Below are 19,139 nucleotides of genomic sequence, written 5' to 3' on the forward strand. Positions count from 1 at the left end.
AAATCGGTTCAGCCGTTTTTGAGTCTAACATACACACATTGTCTTTTATATATAAGATTTCATACAAAAGTTTTGGTCCATTAAACCCGCTAATAATTATCTCATCACCATGTTAAATTGCAAGCTTATTCTTTGTCTAGAACTCAAATCATTCTTAAAATTTCGCTCCGATCGGAATATTACTGCGATCTACAGGACAGCTACAAAGTCGGGTAAAAATTGTGGGTTTGGTCCATTTCACACCTTTCGATCATAACCAACATCTAATGGGGTCACTTTTGGTCGGAACCCGACCTCTCCACAAAATTTCGTGACGATCGGTCCAAAATTGAGGCCTGGAGTTTTATTACAATGGACGGACACACATAGCTAGATCGCTTTATCTCGTCAAGATATGAAAAAATGGCAAGGGGAGGCGGTCTACGACGAATACTTCGCGATGTTACACGAATATTGGACAAAACAAACTTATAATACCCTTTCCACATTGTTTTGTAAAGTATAATAATTTTATTTTAAAAACGTCCGTAAATTGTAGGAAAAGGTCGTAAGTCCCTACAAAAATACAAAACTTTACAAGGAAAAGGTCGTAAGTCCAAAGACATCCAATTATCTCCCAAACGCGATGGAATTTTATCAAACAAAGTACAGGTATTGAAGCGGAATAAATAAACGAAAAATACTGCCTTTACCACCATAATAACATCTTTAGTAGAGAAAGCGCTGGAATGTTTTTTCTTCCTCCTGAAAAATTTATTGAGATGGACTTACGACCTTTTCCGACGGAGCAGACGATATATTTTCTTACCTATAGATTAGACAAATAACATTTTAATATACCTTAGATATTTTCATTCGAATAAGTTCGTAATGTTGAATTTGCAATTGTTTACTAATCAACGTTTGGTTGAGATTCATCGGAAATGTTTTCCAATTGTTGCATGTTATGCAAATTATTTTCTTTTTTCGCAACACGGGGTCTTTTCTCTTTCCTGTTGTTATTCCAAGTGTTTCATTCGAAATCTATGCACTTGGACGATGTTATATTATTAGACGGAGGTGGTGGGTTACTCGCCTTCGTAACAACAATAATATAATTCTATTTAGGTTTGTTATTTTCCAGCGCAAAAACAGAAAATAAGACAAGAAAAAGGAAAACAGAATCAGCGGTCGCTAAAGATGACCTCATATCCGAGTCGAACGGTGCATATGAATGGCTTCCATTAAAACCTTTATACGCTGTGTGCTTGGCACTTTGTGTTCTCTTTTCACGTTAAGGACGCATTCATCAGTTGGATATATGGAGAGGTGCCAAATTGTGAAATTTTATCCGAATGGCGGTATGATTTAGTAAAAATAAGGGAAACCTAATAGATTTCGTTTTTGCATTTGAATTAGTATGACTGTTGGAGGCAACGTGAGTAAAATAATCTCAAATAATCTGGGAATTCGGGTCAAAAATATAATATAAAAATATCTTCGACTTCATTGCTTAGATGAAAACGAATGTTTTGGGTATCTTATTCCGCTCTCAAAATATGTTACATACTGTTATATTTATCTATTGTTCTGTTCCAGAACTGCAAGAATCTACTAATTTTCACTATTTTTTCCGATAACATAAAGGAAAAATTGTTATCGTAGTAAAAATTAGTAGATTATTGCAGGTTCTGGAACAGAGCATATGTCTTCGTGTACCGATTCAATATTTTATTGGTTAGAGTACTTAATAAATGCGAAGCTACGTATTTCAAAACGTCACAATTGCGCATTTTTAACACACATGTATCATTTTTATTTATGATGTATTCGATGAACAATGCATTAGTGTGCAACTGAAATATTTTGACGAAGTTTAAAAACTGCAAAAAATCTGACGATACGGACGACAGCCTATACCTGTCCTACCTCCAATCTTTTGACGTAAAGTTTTTATATCAATATCGAAGGTGATTATCCAGGAAAGGAAAATAGACAATTTTTTTTATTTTGCATCGATTAACTGTGGAGTTTGCATCAATTATGTGCAATTGGTGATTTCTCATTTCATAGAACACCTAAATTCTGGCATGTGGGATTACATGAGTCCGATTCTTAGTCTTATTAATGCCCTTGGTTAATCACACATTACTATGACAATATGGCAACGACATTTATAAGAATTCTTGCTGTTTCCTCTTCCAGCTGTTATGCAGGAAATTGTTGCTTATACTGTTGCTGACTATGATGGTGCTATCGCTGGTGTTCCCCTTACTAACGATATATACGATGATGACTTTGTTTAACAATTACTTAATACCAATTCTACTGAGGCATGTAATTGATTTAATGGGCACTACACAGCAACTATTAAAGCCATCATCTCAGTACAATTTCTCCTATGGTGCTATTGGCAGTATGAGCTTCAACATCACACTCACACACACTAAGAGAGGAACAGAATGTGCATGGATGAATAAAATCAACCTGCATACCTAGAAATGGTATGTAGAAAATTCGTTTATAATTTGCTTTACTATTTTTAACGTCCCTTAACCCACTTCTCCTTGCCACCCTGACTCTGACAATGGAAAGAATCAATAGAAATTTGAGGGCATATACATTCAGTTATATGGAAAAACAAGGTGGTGCATTTCCTCTACTATTATACTATTTCCGTAATTAAAAGTGGTGGGAAATTTAACCGATAGCAACAAGAAGACTGTCACAAAATAAAACATTAAAAAGGCAAAAACATAAAAAGTTTGTGGGGTACCTGCTGTAACAAGAATGAACATAAAAAATTCTAATTATAAATTATGGATTTTTCTGATGACGGTTTTCATGAAACTTGGCTGAATTTCCTCCTAAAACAAACAAAAATGGAATAAGGAAAAAAGTTACGGTTTATTTAAGTCACACCTCGTCGTCATCTATCGATCGTGAGTAAGTCTTTCCCACATATGTGGGTGCCCCGGAAAAAGGAGGAGGAGGAGACAGGTAAGCTCATGAGGAGTTTAATATTGACCCAACCATCGGGGACTAGGAACGACTTTGACTCCGAATCCGACATCAACAGCAGAACAAACACAAGGTTGTGGAAATCCCCACTAAAGAGGAGGTCCAGGAAGTAGCTGTTAAAGGCTTAACGACGAAGGAATGCAAGACGCGGTTGAAAAAAATCAGGATGCTCTCAAGATCAAAGACACTTCCTCAATATCCTCAAAAGCTGCGAAGATGATAAGATCTATCGAAGAGCAAAAAAAAAAATGCGAAACCATGTAAGAAGAAAAAAGTGCCTTGGTTACGGGAAAGGAGCCGCCAAGTTAGCAAAAAGCATTACACGGACGAACTGTGTTAAGCTTTAAACACATCCAACGTTTCACTAAAGTTGGGCGTCATTTCTTAAAAAAAAGGATAAAAGAGCAGGGGTAACATATACCAAATTTTTCTTTATTCATTTATCAGAAAAGACGGCCAGCTTTACTGAAACGTTGGACGTGTTTACGGCTTTATGCGTTGACCGACACCAGTAGACCCCCTACTCAGGCTACACAAAGACCACCAGGAAAGCATTTGTCAAAGACAAACCGTTGGACCACATGGTACTAAACGTGGGCCAATATCAGTGAGGACACGTACAACTTGGGCCCGCTTGCGAACTCTACCGCTCTCAAGGAGATAGTCAATCTCTCACCTGACCAAAGCCGCAGCAAACTCGAGATTTAGCGCATCGTCGGATTCTATGCCAATCAAAATGAGACTTTAGAAGACATCCTTGCGGAAGGACTTGACGATTGACCAATAACACTGTCCGACAGCCAAAATTACACTTGAACCGGACTATATACGTTTGAAAATATATGCAAAATGGAGTAAAATGGCATTTTTAATTTTTCGTTTTCTCATCGTTTTGGCCTTTTAGAGGTCAAACAAATTTCAAAGGTCAACATTTTTCAAAAAAAAAAAAATATTTTAAATACTTTTACTCGTCGTACGATGCTGTGATCATTTTGGCAGGCGCATATCTTCTAAACCGCGAAGAATTTTAATTTGTTCATGGAGGCAAAGTTGTAGCTCTTGTCATAAAGAATATAAATTCTGGACACATGAAATCCACCAAACCTCATCTTCATCATCTTCTATAACTTTTTCTAGGGGTTTGACCTTGGCGATGTTGACCTTGAAAATGAGGTTTGGTGGATTTCATTTGTCCAGAATTGATGTTTAGAAGATATGCGCCTGCCAAAGTGCTCACTTTTGACTTAATTTTTCAAGGATATTTTTGATGTCCTTTTTATCCTGGAATACAATAATTTATAATTATTATATAAAGCCTATACTCTCCTCTTTAATATGACCCCAATACCAGCATCGTACGACGATTACAAGTATTTAAATTACTTTTTGAAAAATGTTGACCTTTGAAATTTGTTTGACCTCTAAAAGGTCAAAACTATGAGAAAACGAAAAATTTAAAATACCATTATACTCCATTTTGCCTATACTTTCAAACGTATATAGTCCGGTTCTAGTGTAACAAAATTTTTTGAAGATTGTCGGACGGTGTAATCATAGAAAGACTAAGGTCATGGTGTACAATATCTCAAATGCCTTCCATTTCAAAATCGGCAGGACAAAACCGCCGAGAACAAAGATGTCAAACAAAAAACTTAAAATTTTAAAGTTTTGGTATAATTTTAGTGAATTGGATATACATATAATTGACGGGCTGTAACAGCTATACCCCGACATGCATACGTACATTAGGGCGGCCCCCTGTCTTTTCCATTTGATCCAAAAACTTAGGTATGAACTTTTATGGGGATCGGTTAACGTTAACCCGTGCCACCTGAACGAACCTTGTTTCTATAGTCAGTTGTATGGAACCAAAGGTGAATTTTTACGAAAATGCTCTAAAGGCCGAAATTATGGTCCAAGTGATGAAAAAACTTTATCAGTTCATTGTTGTGGCTAAGAAAGGATGGAAGACATGTTCAAGGATGTTTCTATCTCACGCCATATCTCATGACGATCTTGCATTGTCAGGTCACACAGTGTTTTCTAGCACAAAGACCGTCTTTGGACAACCTTTGAGTGAAAGGTTTAACGGATTCAGAAAATCTTTTTTAAAATTAATTATCTAATATACTAATTTCCGCGTTTATCTATACTACCTGAAAATAAAAATACTTTATGCTTAATCTTCATCCATTGTCGGCCCCCTGGCGACCATAGCCTTCGCTTATGATTTTTTATTTACATTTTAAAATCTTGGGATCCAAATGACTACCACTGTTCAACCAATATTATACCTTCTAGAATCTACTCGGATATGATTGTATGTCATTTCCAAATCTGTCGTAAAGCCTACGTAAAAATAGTTACAACTTTATTTAGTTTTAGTTCGTTCTTTTTTGTTGGTCAACAACTTCTTTTTGTTTTATTGACCAAATTAAACAACAAAAGCAGTGACATCATTTCCCGTACATTTTATGACAAACAATCGATAATCATTCCAAAATGTCCTCATACCCCATAATTGTTGAACCTTATGTCTAAGGACAATTTTGAGACCATCCAACACCATACATACATAGTGTCATTGTGCGGATTTGGAATGACATCATGAAAAAACGACAACTAATATGTATAAAAAATGAATGACACTTGCCTCCGCTTTAAATTTCTTTGTAGTCGATTATAGATGGAATCTAGGAAGGACAATAATGCATGCATACCATACAATATGTATTGCACAATATGTATTGGTTGGTTCAGCTGTGTGTATAAGCTTTGAAATCAACCTAGTTATTTGTGACCATGCATATATGTATGTACATATTAGTTGTAATTATACATGAATTGGTGGTATTCCTTCCATAATGATGTGCCACATGTGAAATGTCTAAGAATGTCATTAGACGTTTGAAATCGTTTTTGAGGTCAAAACATACATGCTGTCCCTAGCAGTGTAGATTTTGCAGTAAGGACATCCTATGATGAATCACTGTTGAATCATATTGACATGTATTCGATTTTAAATGTAATAGGGAATGACTCTTATTGTAATTTAAGTTTTAAAATGTTATATTCTTAAAGTTTTTTTTTAGCAACGAAATATTTGAGTTTGTTAAATTGTGATTACAACAATTGCATGATTTTTTGTAAGTTGTTGGCATTCGTTTCAATGTAATGTTTTTACTTTTCGTCGAAAACGTCATAATCTTTATGTGAATTTTGTTCAGTTTTACAGGTTTCGACTTTGAAGTTTTCACATGAACCGAAAATTCTTAAGCGTATGCATTGTCGAGCTCCATAAACGGACACAAAAGCACAGTCTTTTTAATCGGCGTCGCACACAAATTTGCGTCATATCCTTATTCGTCATGCACAAATAACAAAAAAAGTATGTTTATTTTTTGTTTGAGTTGTATTGTTTGTAAGACAGTCCAACCTTAATGTATTGCAGTAATACATGTATACGCGACACTCATAGATTCTAAAAAGCTCATAAACGTAGGTAATATCTTCACTGAATTTTACTTGGTGGGCTCTGATATTAACCATTACACTCAATTCAAATAAAAAAAAAAAAAAATAAAAAATGGAATGCATTACCGATAACAATAAAATGTCGAATTTTCCTCCATATATGTAATTTTTTTTTCCCAATTCTGACTCCTGAATATTATTCGACCATCACCATAATTAATAGCCTTCTTCCGATCCGATCACAATTACTACCTGTAGCGCCAACCTACTTTGCACCTTTGTAAAGCTGAACTTTTCTTCTTCCGTTGACAGGCTTTGCTTTTCGAATACCAGTTGAACAACACTTTGAATTTTTCTCCTCATTAGTATTTTAATGGATAAATGGTATTTAAGACTAACTTGACCAAAAATTATGAAAGTTAAAAATATTGTGTAGCGTTAGGAAAAGCTATTTTTAACTTTTTTATACCCTCAGCCTTTAGGCTAAAGAGGGTATTTACACTTTGACACGGCCAAAAATGTGCCTCATCGAAATAATGGTTTTAGACCCCAAGTATGTTTGTACGATATCCGTTTCAGACAATTTTGAGTCGATCTAGCAATGTCTGTCCGTCTATCTGTCTGGCTGGCTGGTGCGCACGATAACTCTCGAACGGATCAATCGATTCGGTTCAAATTTTGGGTATCGAAATATTTTGTCCAGATTTGATTTAAGTTCGAAGATGGGCCATATCGGTCCACTCCTTCAGGTACCTCCCCCACAAAAGTTCAAAAATGTTCGGAAAAATTGTCCGCACGATAACTCTTGAAGGGAGTAACCGAATTAGTCCATACTTTGCACATCGTGACATTTCTACCAGACATAGATGAGGTTCCAATATGGACCCTATTGGTTCACTCTTTCGGGTACCTCCCACACAAAATTTTGCTTAAGTGCAGTTTAAGGCCTGCTCTCGAATCGCTTTGATTTTTGTTGCAGCCACTTGTATTTACTACCCCCATTACGACGATATAATTTTTTTCAGGTGCAAGTCCATATGTCCTCAGAAATCAGCACGAAAACTGCAAACAACCCATATAATACCATGTGTCGTAGTTGGAGTGCACGATAACTCTCGAACGGATCAACATATTTGGTTAAAACTTTGGGTCTTTCAATATTTTGTCCAAACTTAGTTTAAATTCGAAGATAGACCATATCGGTCCACTCCTTCCGGTACCTCCCCCGCAAAGGTTCAAAATTTTTTCGCCAAGATTGTGGGTATGATAACTCTAGGAGGGAATAACCGAATTGAGCCAAACTTTGCTATTGGTAATATTACTTTCAGGCATAGATCGAGTTCTAATATGGACTATATCGGTCCACTCATTTGAGTACCTCCCACACAAAATTTGGAAAAAGTATAGTTTAACAACTCCTCTCTGTAGTGCGATTCTCTAACTCATTTTTTGAGTTACAGACAAATGTCGGTAAAATTAAAATGCTTACAATTTCGGTAATTAACGATATTATTCGGTAAGTTAGCGACCAATAAAAAGTAGTCGTAAAGTTCTACCGATAGCAACAGTGTTGTTAACTTTTATTTGAACTTTTCATTCATAATTTTGCGTTTTAATGTTACCGATTTTTGTCGGTAACTCAAAAAATGAGTTAGAGAATCGCACTACTGATCTTATTAATTTGTGACGCAGCAGGTTGCACTTGCGGTCCCTGTTACGACGTAGTAATTTTTTTTCGTGGGAAAGTCCATACTTCCTGAGATAATGACCCAAAAAAGGTCCAGAAAATCCTATCGGCACCACCTAAACTGGCTAATGTGTAAAATAACCCTTTAAGAGAGAAAATGATTTAGCTCAAACTTTGTAAAATGAAAAGTAAAATTGTAATATATTTAAATTAAACACGTGCAATGGTATAACTGTTTGTATCAACAAAACAGATATATCATATACATAACAGATATAATATGATATAAATGTGGGAATGAGTGTAACAGTTATGATATTGTTTGGGTTGTGTATACTCACAATAACATAACTGATAGAAACAGTTCTGTGTTGTATATGAACGAGTTAGAACTTTATTTTTTTTTCGTTCTGTTGTACAACAGATATTTTTCAAATACTACAGATACCAACAGATACTATAGGTGTAAAAGGCTTGTGTGAATAACTTCTAAGCAAAATTTCATAAAAAACAACATTTTTCCACAGTTTTTTTATTTAGGGGATAAATATGTTAAAGACATGAACAGTTACAACTGAACGCACCAATTTGAATGTTTTTCTGGTTTCAGCGAGTGGAATGTACGAGGGCTACTATAAAAGTTTTCGGCCTAATAATGAAAACGCGGATATTATAAAAAAATAGTTTTATTGTATTCCAAAGAATTTTCCAGCTTGATTTACACAATTTTTCACGCGCTCAAACCAATTGTTGAAGGGTTTTCGTGGTTATTTTATAACTAGATTTAAAATACAATACAAATACAATTCTCACCATAACATATATGGCTATGGTATATTTGTTTTGTTAGCACTTTCATATTTGGTGGAGAAGTTTTTAACCACTGAGAATCCTTAATGCCAAATTATGACCAATTATTTTGAAAATATTGATAAAACTTGAAAAAACGTGAAACATGGTGGTACCGTTATATGCGGCGTGGACCTATATAAACAGTTTTTGTACAATTGCTTTTATCCTTTGGAAACACAAAATAACAGAATTGGTGGTCAAATAGGAATAACACCATCAACGTTTCTTAAAGTGGCGCTTCGATTTGTATGGGTCTATACAAAACGTTGACATATATAAAACATTTTTGGTGGAGAAGTTTTTGGTCACAAAACACAAAATTGCAACCTGTTCGGTTGTAAAATGTGAATAATACATTCAAAAGGCCTTAAAACGACGGGTTACTTTGTAAGGTAGATGTTGGTCCTAGCTGAATGGACCTACAAAACATTTACCAAAGTACTATCCACCTACATACTTCGGACATTAAAGTGATTTCCACAGAACCAGGCCTAACCAGATTTTGTATTCTGAGTTTCGGGTCAAAGATGTTATAGGTGCTTTATATGTGCAGATGTGTTATTTGTAATGACCAATCCTACATCTCCTCCAAAATTCAGCTCTGTGGGAATTTTTCTGTTTCAATTCCTATTTTGTTTGGGCTACATACAATAAGTACTTATTGTATCACACCAATATCCATTTATATCAGTTTGTACAAACCAGATATAAACAGATTTGTTCCTTTTTTTCTGTATATACCAACTCATATCATACCTGTTTGAAAAAATATCAGTATCAACTTGTAACTGAAACTACATTCTACATATCCATACTCACTCAATGTTGAAAAATGTCGGAACTGATATATTCAGATGTATCCATGCAGGTGTTTAATTTAAATTCAGAAAATTAAGTACAACATATTTAATTATATAGTCTGTAAGGAAAATATCCATAGACTAATAAAGACAAAAAAAAATATTTCCTACAGATTTGTATTAGGTCCGAATATGTACTACATCGGATCGCTCCTATCGGTACACCCTACCCAAAGTTTGGAAAAAATGCACTCGTCTTGGATCATTCTGAATTTTGTTGCAACATGTTGTTTTTTGCGGCCCTTTCCATCCTGGAAAATTTTCCAAACAGCTAAAAAAACCTACAGAAGTATTGTGTTAACTTTTTTTCTTCGGGTACGTGGCTGAGGGTGTATCTCTGTCGGCTCAGCTGACTGATACTTTCTTACTTGTTTTTAGTTGATTCTATATGCAATATTGCCATCAATTAATAATTTGAAATAAATACCTTAAAAAGGAAGAATAACTCGAACTGACCTCCGATATACTCGCTCGAATTCGAGCGGGAGTACTCGCGCGAGTAGAACAAATAAATCGATTATACTCTATTTTTACTCGTCACTCACGAAGCATATTTCAGACTTGCTCGTTTTTACTCGCGAGTGAAAAGAGTTGCGAGTACGAGTTTTGCAAGAAAAAACGGGTTGGAGTGAAAATGCTTGAAATAGAGTACGAGTAAAAACATTTTTTTGCCGCTTGTGTGTTGTTGCGTGTGTAGTAGAGAACAGGTTTTGATATTCCTGTGGACTGAATATGGAAAGAGCAAGTTGTTCGGAGGTTCAGAGGAGATTGTTCCGAACCTACATAACCAAAATATTTTTCATACAAATTGTGTAGTCAGGGCGTTTCAAAATTTCTTGGTATTTTTGAACGTATAAACTTTCCGACAAAAATATTAAAACATTTAGGCTTTATAACTTCACGGTTGTGGGCGTTGCGCCGCGTTGCCGACAGTTTTCGATGGGAAATCGTCAAATCGTCAATAAAATTTTTAAAAACGTCAACATGTTCCAAAACTAAATTTGGCTACCGTTTTATGCGTTTTTTTTTGCAGATAGTTATGTGAATAAGACTATCTACATAAGATCTACAACCCAGAGTAATAAATCTAACCAAAAACCGCTTTCACAGGATGAGGGTTTTCCCTATGGTTATCGAGTTTACAGTAATACAGCAAGGTAAAGCTGCGTAAAGCATTGACATCATTGGTCAAATAACGCTTACTAGACAGTGTGACCGAACATTTTGGTCATTCAAAACGGACTGACTGAGCGCTTAAAGAGGGCATTCGAAGATTTTTATCCACTAAAATACCCCGCAGTAATGTTGGCGACATTTCATTTCCCGAGTATTTCAGCCATGTAAAACTTCCCTTAAGACACGCCGTTCGGACCCGGCGATAAACACTAGGTCCCTTATCTGTGAGCTAATATGAATCGGGATGCACTCATTGATATGAGAGAAGTCTCCCTTGTCCCGTCTGGTATGTTTGTGGAAAAATTATAGCAATCCTAAACGACATTTTTCAGCTGAATTAATTCGAAGTTAAGACCAAAGCCATCAAAATACATGTACTCGAGAGGTACCGTTGTCCACCAAAAATCCAGACGCCTAAATATAACCAATCTGGATAGAAATTGCTAGGAAGATTAAAAAAGATCATAAAATCGAGCATGCAACATTTTTTCCCTTAAAGTCCTTCGTGAAGTTCTGTTCAAGATATAATTATCACGTTCCATTTCCTGCAATTTTCGCTTACGTGAAAAATCGTCATTTCCGACCATAAAATCTTCAAATCTTCATTTTTAAATTTTGGGCCAAAAAAATCGTCGAAATGACGATAAATCGTCAAATTCGGCAACGCTGGCGTTTCGTCATTTTAGTTTAGTTTAGTCACTGTAAAATTCAGAGCTTTTGGACCATTACTGACAAAATCATGGACTTACCCACGAAAAATAAAATATCGATGTAAACAAGACTGCAAGGAGTACCATTGGTCAAAATGTGCAATGGATCCTCGAACAGCGAGAGTTATTGTGCGCACCATTCTAGGAAAAATTGGTGTCTTGTGGAGCAAGTGTCAGAAGGAGTGGACCGATATGACTTATAGTTTGGACAAAATATTGCGAGATCCAGAATTTGGACCAAATCTGTTGATATGTTCGAGAGTTATCATGCTCTCGAGCCAGACAGACGGACGAACTGGGCTAAATCGACTCCAAATTGCTTGAAGCGAATTTCGTCAAAACATGTGATTAGTCTAAGACCATTATTTCGATGAGGTACATTTTTACCGTTAGCCTAAAGGCTGAGGGTACAATATACAATACAAATTAAAAATACAATTTTTTAGCATTAACTTCGTTTACGGTTGTTTTCAGCTACAAATTTTTGCTCGCATTTTTGTTCGCATTTTTTTTTTGTCCGATTCAGCTGAAAATTGGGGGATATAATTGTTTTAGCCATAGCAAGAACGCTATTGCTTTTGGTGAAAATCGGTTCAGATTTGAATATAGCTCTCATATATATTTTCGGCCGATTTGACGTATTTGTTGCACCAAACACGCTATATACGTCCGATTTTGATGAAATTTGGAATATGTGTCTGAAAATAAATGTGCCAAATTACATCGAAATCGGCTCAAATTTGAATATAGCTCCCATATATATTTTCGTCCGATTTGACGTATTTGCGGCACCAAACACGTTATATACGTCCGATTTTGATGAAGTTTGGAATGTGTTACTGAACTCGGTCTACAAATAAGTGCCTTAGACAACTTTTTAATACAGTACAGTACCATGGTACAATAATTTACAGGTAGAACTAAGTGCCAGGTGTTTGATTCTCCTGTAATACTAGTGTCAAATTCAAAAAGACATTTTGTATTCTTATTTCTATTTCCTATGTACAATAGGGATATATATATTTTTTGGGAGCTAAATATCATTTGTACAAATTTGTACAAACTTTTACAAAATGCTGTTCGATAACAAACTCGTTCAATAAAATAGAAATGAGAAATAGTTACAAGTACTTGCAAGAACTTGCAAATACTTTTTACTTGCGGAGCTATCGAGCAGACCTTATGTATGTATGTATGGAAGGCAATGGGTGAAAGTGATCTGGCATGTCATCTTTTTAGCATCTTCATCGATGAATTTTATATGAGCGTGGACCCCAAAAGATGCTATTCATTTTGGGATTCAAAGCATGTCATTTACACCAATGCTTTGACATGTCATTTTCACCAATGCTTTGGCATGTCATTTCCACCAATGCTTTGGCATGCCATTTTCGCCAACCCTTTGCAATGACATTATCATTACGACGAGAGTTTTAAAAACGTTAGTTGTGATTTCGAGTCTCCGACAACATCAAGCTTATCTATATATATAAAAATGGTGTAAAAAATGTATAGTAATTCATAAAATGAGAACGGCTAGGCCGATTTCTGTAAAATTTTTTGTCAGTTATTCGTATTTTCGAGGAGAAGGTCTTTACGGAAGAAAATTTTGGAAAATCTCTCTGGAAAAGTCGGAAAATTGAAAAAATCGAAAATTGAGTTTTTGTATGAAATTTTATTCCTTAATAGCGAGACGAAGTTCGCCGGGTCCGCTAGTTGTAAATAATTAATCTTATATATTTAGAAAAAATTGAATAAATAAAAACACAAAAATCATCTCTATTGGATCGAAGGAATGGGTTCAAATACTGATGAAAAGATCGGATCTTTCACGACTTCCTTTGAATAGCTTCAAATGCTGATGAAAAGATCGGATCTTTCACGATTTCCTTTGCATTGGTTCAAAAGCTAATGAAAAGATCGGATCTTTCACGACTTCGTTTTAACCAATGCAGAAGATGCCATGAAATCACGTCATCGCATGGAACCCATTCCTTCAAATTTTGCTGGGAATGAATAAGATTTTTAGTGTTGGCAATCAATATCGCCGTAACAGGCAAACATAAAAAAATGATACATGTTTGCTTTAAAATGCGCAATTGGGATGCTTTGAAGTACATACATAGCTTTGCATTTATTAAGTATTGCGGCGTTATGAAATGCAATACTTAAGACATTTTCGGACATTTGCAAAGCATCTGGCAATGTGGAGTCAGGCTATATCGCCCTGTCAAGATGAGGTAAACAGAAAATAATTAGGCCACATCCTTATGCAGACGACATTGACATCATAGGTCGATAAATAAAAGAAGCACACGTAACTCATATGTACCTTTAAAAATGTTGTAGGAGAATCTACTAATGTGAGTTGTGTTATGGAATAAGAGGAAGAAGAATATTACATATTGGCCAAAGGATGCTACTTAAACATCTGTTGTAAGAAAATTTCTTCGAATGATCTACGAACCACCAGCTGGATCGGGACAACTGTTCTATTGACCGCCACCTGAGTATGTAAATATGTAAGTATTTAAACAAGTAGAAAATCGTTAAGTTCGGCTGAGCCGAACTTTATATGGGCAATATTTTTGAAAATTTAACATAGTTGAAGTCACGGTTTACCCGCTTATAACTCGCGAATTGTGGTTGTATGTTATACAAATTAAATGCTTTTGGTAAAAAATATTGGCCTTCAAAGTTAATTTGCGTGGAAGCTGTGGCTATATTTATGTTAAAGAGTGTGTAAAAATGGGTTGAAGCCAACGTGTCTTTTTTTTTGTTTTATCTTGATTTGTGATTAAACCACACTTTTTATATTTTTCCTGTCACGCATTGTCGCGAAAGCTTAAACTTTTTTCAGTTATGAAATTAATATTTTAAAAACTTACAACTTTAAAAACACATTTCAAAAATCAGAATTTTAATTTTCGATTTAGAAGTATTTAATTTATTGAGGCAAAGATGAAACATTTTTTGTCACTTTGTTCCATGTGATTTACAATGTTTCACATTTGCGTAATAAGTGTGGATATGGAACAATTCGACAAAAATTATTTTTTTTTAAAAAATCTCTATATCTTTTATATTCCAATACATATTCCTCAAAATTTTTGCAAATATATATATTGTTAACATTTCAAGTCAAAAATATAAATATTTTCTTTAGTCAGTTCCACGTAGTTGTGACACAAAACATTAAAATGGAGCACTTAAGCATGACACCGATTATATATCGATGTAGATTTTGATGGTGACACTGAAACCGGATGCGGAACAAAATTGTATGCACTTTGTGCAAAATAAAGATGTTTTATAGTGTTTTTAATGCTAAGATGCAGCCGATTTTTTCAAACCAAAATTTATTTTTTGTTATGTAAATATGTGTTATTTTGCTAAGCTATTGTCCCGATCATTATAATTTTGGTCTCATTTGATTCCCCGTGAAGTTTTTATTTAGAACTACTTTTTTTTTGTAAGTTTTGACGGTTAAATGGACCTGTGAAAAATGAAAATACCGCGAATACTGAGTAACATTTTACAAATATTATGCAATCTACACACTGACGTCCCTTGCTGATAATTAGCGTTTTTATAATAATTTTTTCATTTTCATAAAAGTACAATTCCGATCGCAAGCAAATTTTTGGTTGTTGCGGAAAAAATTTGCTTGCGATCGGAATTGTACTGGAGAATTTTTTCTTAACCTATGTACAAAAATTGTTGATGTAGCGCGAAAAGAAAAATTCAATTTTTGTTGGAAACAGAATATGAAAAAAATGACAATATTCCTCATATGTATATCCACTAGGGCGGGGTGATTTGTATGGAAGAAAAAACCTTAATGAGCCCTTCGCGTTTCTGATTCCTGGGATTAAACTGAGCAAAAAAGTCTACTAGACCATAGGTCTACCGCGAAAATCTAGCACAGTGCCATCTATCGACATTTTCCGAAAAGTTTACACCTTCTCAAGGCCAAAACTGCCTGAAGGAGCGTTCCAATGCGTTTGCGATGTATTAGAGAGTTCTTAATCACTGTCTTGGCTACAATATATGCTAAAATTTCCAAAAAACGTGGATAAAAAACTTAAAGTCAAAATCGGGAGGCTCGACTTTTGCGGTAGACCTATGGTCTAGTAGACTTTTTTGCTCAGTTCAATCCCAGGAATCAGAAACTCGAAGGGCTCATTAAGGTTTTCAAATCGCCCCGGCCTAATATCCACAATCTGAGAATACCAACTACCAAATTATAGCTAATTTTTAGCTGAAAACTTCAAAATAATTGAAATCGGCCGATACCGTTACATGGTGGCTATAGCAAAATATGGCCTATGTCCACAATTTTTGACGGAGAACGTTTTATGCACTGCGAACCATAAATGACATATTACACCCAATTTAGGCCGAAAATGAAAATAGATATAAACTTCAAAATACCTGCAATCGGGTGGTACCATTATATGAAGACTGTGGATAAATTCTTTGACTACTAGGAATCCTAAATGTCAAATAAAACCGAGCATGTACATAGCTATATAATATTTATACGAAAATCTGGACCTACATATACATATATACAGTTTTGTTTTTGCGAACATGTTTTCTAACGTCGGGAAACACAAATGTCTAGATTACAATCAATTAGGTGGGCAAATGGGAGTTACACCTTTAGCATTTCATACAACGCGTTGCAATATATGGGGGCTACCTCAAATGTTTTCTAACATCCGAAAGTACAAAATCTCAAGTCATAACCATAACATTTAAATCGACGCCTATACTGTTAATTTTTAACATTCGGACCTATAATACACTTGATCAAAATTGTATCCACCTTCTTCAATCCGTTCGGACCTAGAGTGATTTCCAGAAAAGGACAGATAGAGCTATATCGGTGTAGAATTTTACGATATACTATACGGTGGCTGGGCGATAAGTTTCCGGCCTAGGCAGAACTGTGATATTTGACATTTTCACTGGGAAGTTTGACATTTTTCGCATATACTTACTCAGAACATTTTGACATACGACCATATTTTGTGCTGTTAACAGTGACTTACTTGCTAAAAAAGGTATTTAATTGTGGACATTTTCGTTCGATCATTTTTACAACTTTAGACGTAGATTATCACGGCAAGAGTGCATCGATGAAATTAAAATTTTGTGTGGCGATGAAGTACTGTTCTATAGTACTGTGAAAAATTGGTTTAATGAATCCAATCGTGGCCGACACTTCCTAAAGATGAGGTCCCAAAAGTCGTCCAAAAGCGTCCGTTGTGACAGAAAAAAGTAGTCCGTGCATGAACGGGGCTATGTACGCTTGAAAGCATGAAAAGGTGTATATAAATTATACTGAAGATTACTTTCAAAAACAATAAACCCATTTTTTGAAAAAAAAAATATTCACGTTTTCATTATTATGCCAGAAATTTATAGTGCAACCCTCTTTTATACTTTGTGTGATCTTAAATGATTATTTCGAGGAGTTGAAAAAGGAATGACAAACTTAGATTTCTTTTAAAACCATTTATGTCAGATTTCTATGAATTTGGCAGTATTTAGGGAAAATATTGCACCATTCCACAAACGATATTTTCTATTGATTTTCTATTTAAAATTTACATTCCGCTGATGGATTGGAACTTTTGCAGTTGTTGCAAGATACAAGGTTATATCGTCGTCAATAGCCATGCTTAAGTGTTCCATGTACCATTTTGGACTTTTTGTGGTATAAATGTGCATTATAAATTGTTTTCTGGACATTCACATTTGATTAAATATTCTTTCTCAATAATTCACAAACATATATTTTTTTAATTGCAATCTTAATGGCATATGGAACACTTAAGCATGATACCGATGATATTATAAATGCATATGGATTCATTCCACTTCAATGTTAATGTAAACGTTTTTGCCAACGCGGATGGTGTATTTTATTTAAATTTTTTTATGGAATGAATACGCTCCAGATCTTAAATAAATTGCTTCAATTGTCAGACTTTTGTGTCCAGGCTTTTGAGTATAATTTTGTTTACTTATTTGATGCCTCCGCTAATCATCCGTAAATCCTTGCCATTAATTTTGTTGGCACATTTAGTTAAGAATTCTATTGCTAAAATGTAAATAATCCCTAAATATGTATGGATGGAGGTGATAGTGGGATGTGTTGAGGGTGAGATTACTAGCCTAGTTATTGACATGGGATACATTTGGGGTAACTGGGTTCGCTGGGTACCAACTCCAAACAATGCATAATGTTCATGTTGAAACCAAATAAAAATAAAAAACAATTGCTGTAAACTAAATATTTATTTGTTGCCTTAGTTCTGTTTGTTGTTCCTTATGTTGTTTGTGCCACACAGTCTATACATACTACAATTACATTATAATACACGCATGTGCCACACAGACAGTCTACTGAAGTGCGGAGGTAATTTCCTTTTTTATTTGGTTACTTTTCCTTTTGATACAAAACAGCTAAAAAGAGTTACATATACTTTAGGAACCATAATTTCTGGATTTGTTTGTCACCTTATTTTATTTGAATTTATCTTTTGAATTCAATATCATTTATTTAATGATTTCCGTTTTATTTATTTCTCATAAATCGAGTTTTGTGTTTGTTTTTCTTCAGGAATTCACATATTGACATTGACCATTTTTCCTGAATTTTTTCTTCTTTTTCTGTACAAAATTTATTCTTTTAATCGAGACGCACAATTTCTTTCCGTCGTTATATCCTTAACGCGAACTACACTCGATGAACCCCCAAAAGAAACTAATTTAAAAATATGTGCAGTAACTTCTCAAAAAAAAAGACAGAGTGTCTGTGGAAATATTTGCGCTCATTTGAGGCATGAGACAGGGTTACCCTCAAACAATTTAATTTTAGGGGTAGTTCTCGGTTGAAAGGATGTACGGGATGTACGTTTTTGTGATTACGTTGGCAGTATGGTAAATATCTACACTAGGGTTATGACTTTTTGACCTTTTTCACAAAAAAATTTCCGGTTGCGACAGTCAATTAACGTTAGCCATTTAAGTATTGAAAATGATCACGCACAATCCATTTAGAAATTATATTTTTTAGTGAAAAAATACTATGCATTTTTTTTAAATTGTATCCTTTTACAAGATTGGATAAACTTTTGACTATTAATGACTAAAATAACTGTTTACTCCATTAAAACATTGAAAAAGGTCACGCACAGACCACTTTTAATTGACGAACTAAAATTATATATGGTATATGTATATATGTAAAAAAGTATCAGTCGGGTTTGCCGACAAAGCCTGTGTGAATTGAAAATTTCATCTATGGACAATAACGAATTGAATACCGGCTACGCAACCAAAATTCTTTTTTCCAATATTTATGTA

The 19,139-nt window shown here is 34.7% G+C and overlaps 1 protein-coding gene across 21 annotated transcripts in view; it reads right to left on the minus strand.

Annotated features, from left to right (window-relative positions):
- The window catches only part of rdgB (retinal degeneration B), a 60,052-nt gene that overhangs the window by 19,257 nt on the left and 21,656 nt on the right, over nt 1-19,139 (minus strand). For 7 of the 21 annotated variants that reach the window (XM_073978262.1, XM_073978257.1, XM_073978269.1 and 4 more), the window contains exon 1: nt 18,291-18,539. The exons of 13 other annotated variants lie outside the window; for them this stretch is intronic. The gene's annotated coding sequence lies outside the window, so the exon portion shown is untranslated. Of the gene's footprint in view, nt 1-18,290; nt 18,591-19,139 lie in introns of those variants that run through there. One more of the 21 variants, XM_073978259.1, reaches the window with a different exon arrangement.

This window comes from Musca autumnalis, unplaced genomic scaffold, assembly GCF_047663935.1.
Source record: "Musca autumnalis isolate F117 unplaced genomic scaffold, ASM4766393v1 scaffold_3, whole genome shotgun sequence".
In the NCBI taxonomy this organism is placed as follows: domain Eukaryota; kingdom Metazoa; phylum Arthropoda; class Insecta; order Diptera; family Muscidae; genus Musca; species Musca autumnalis.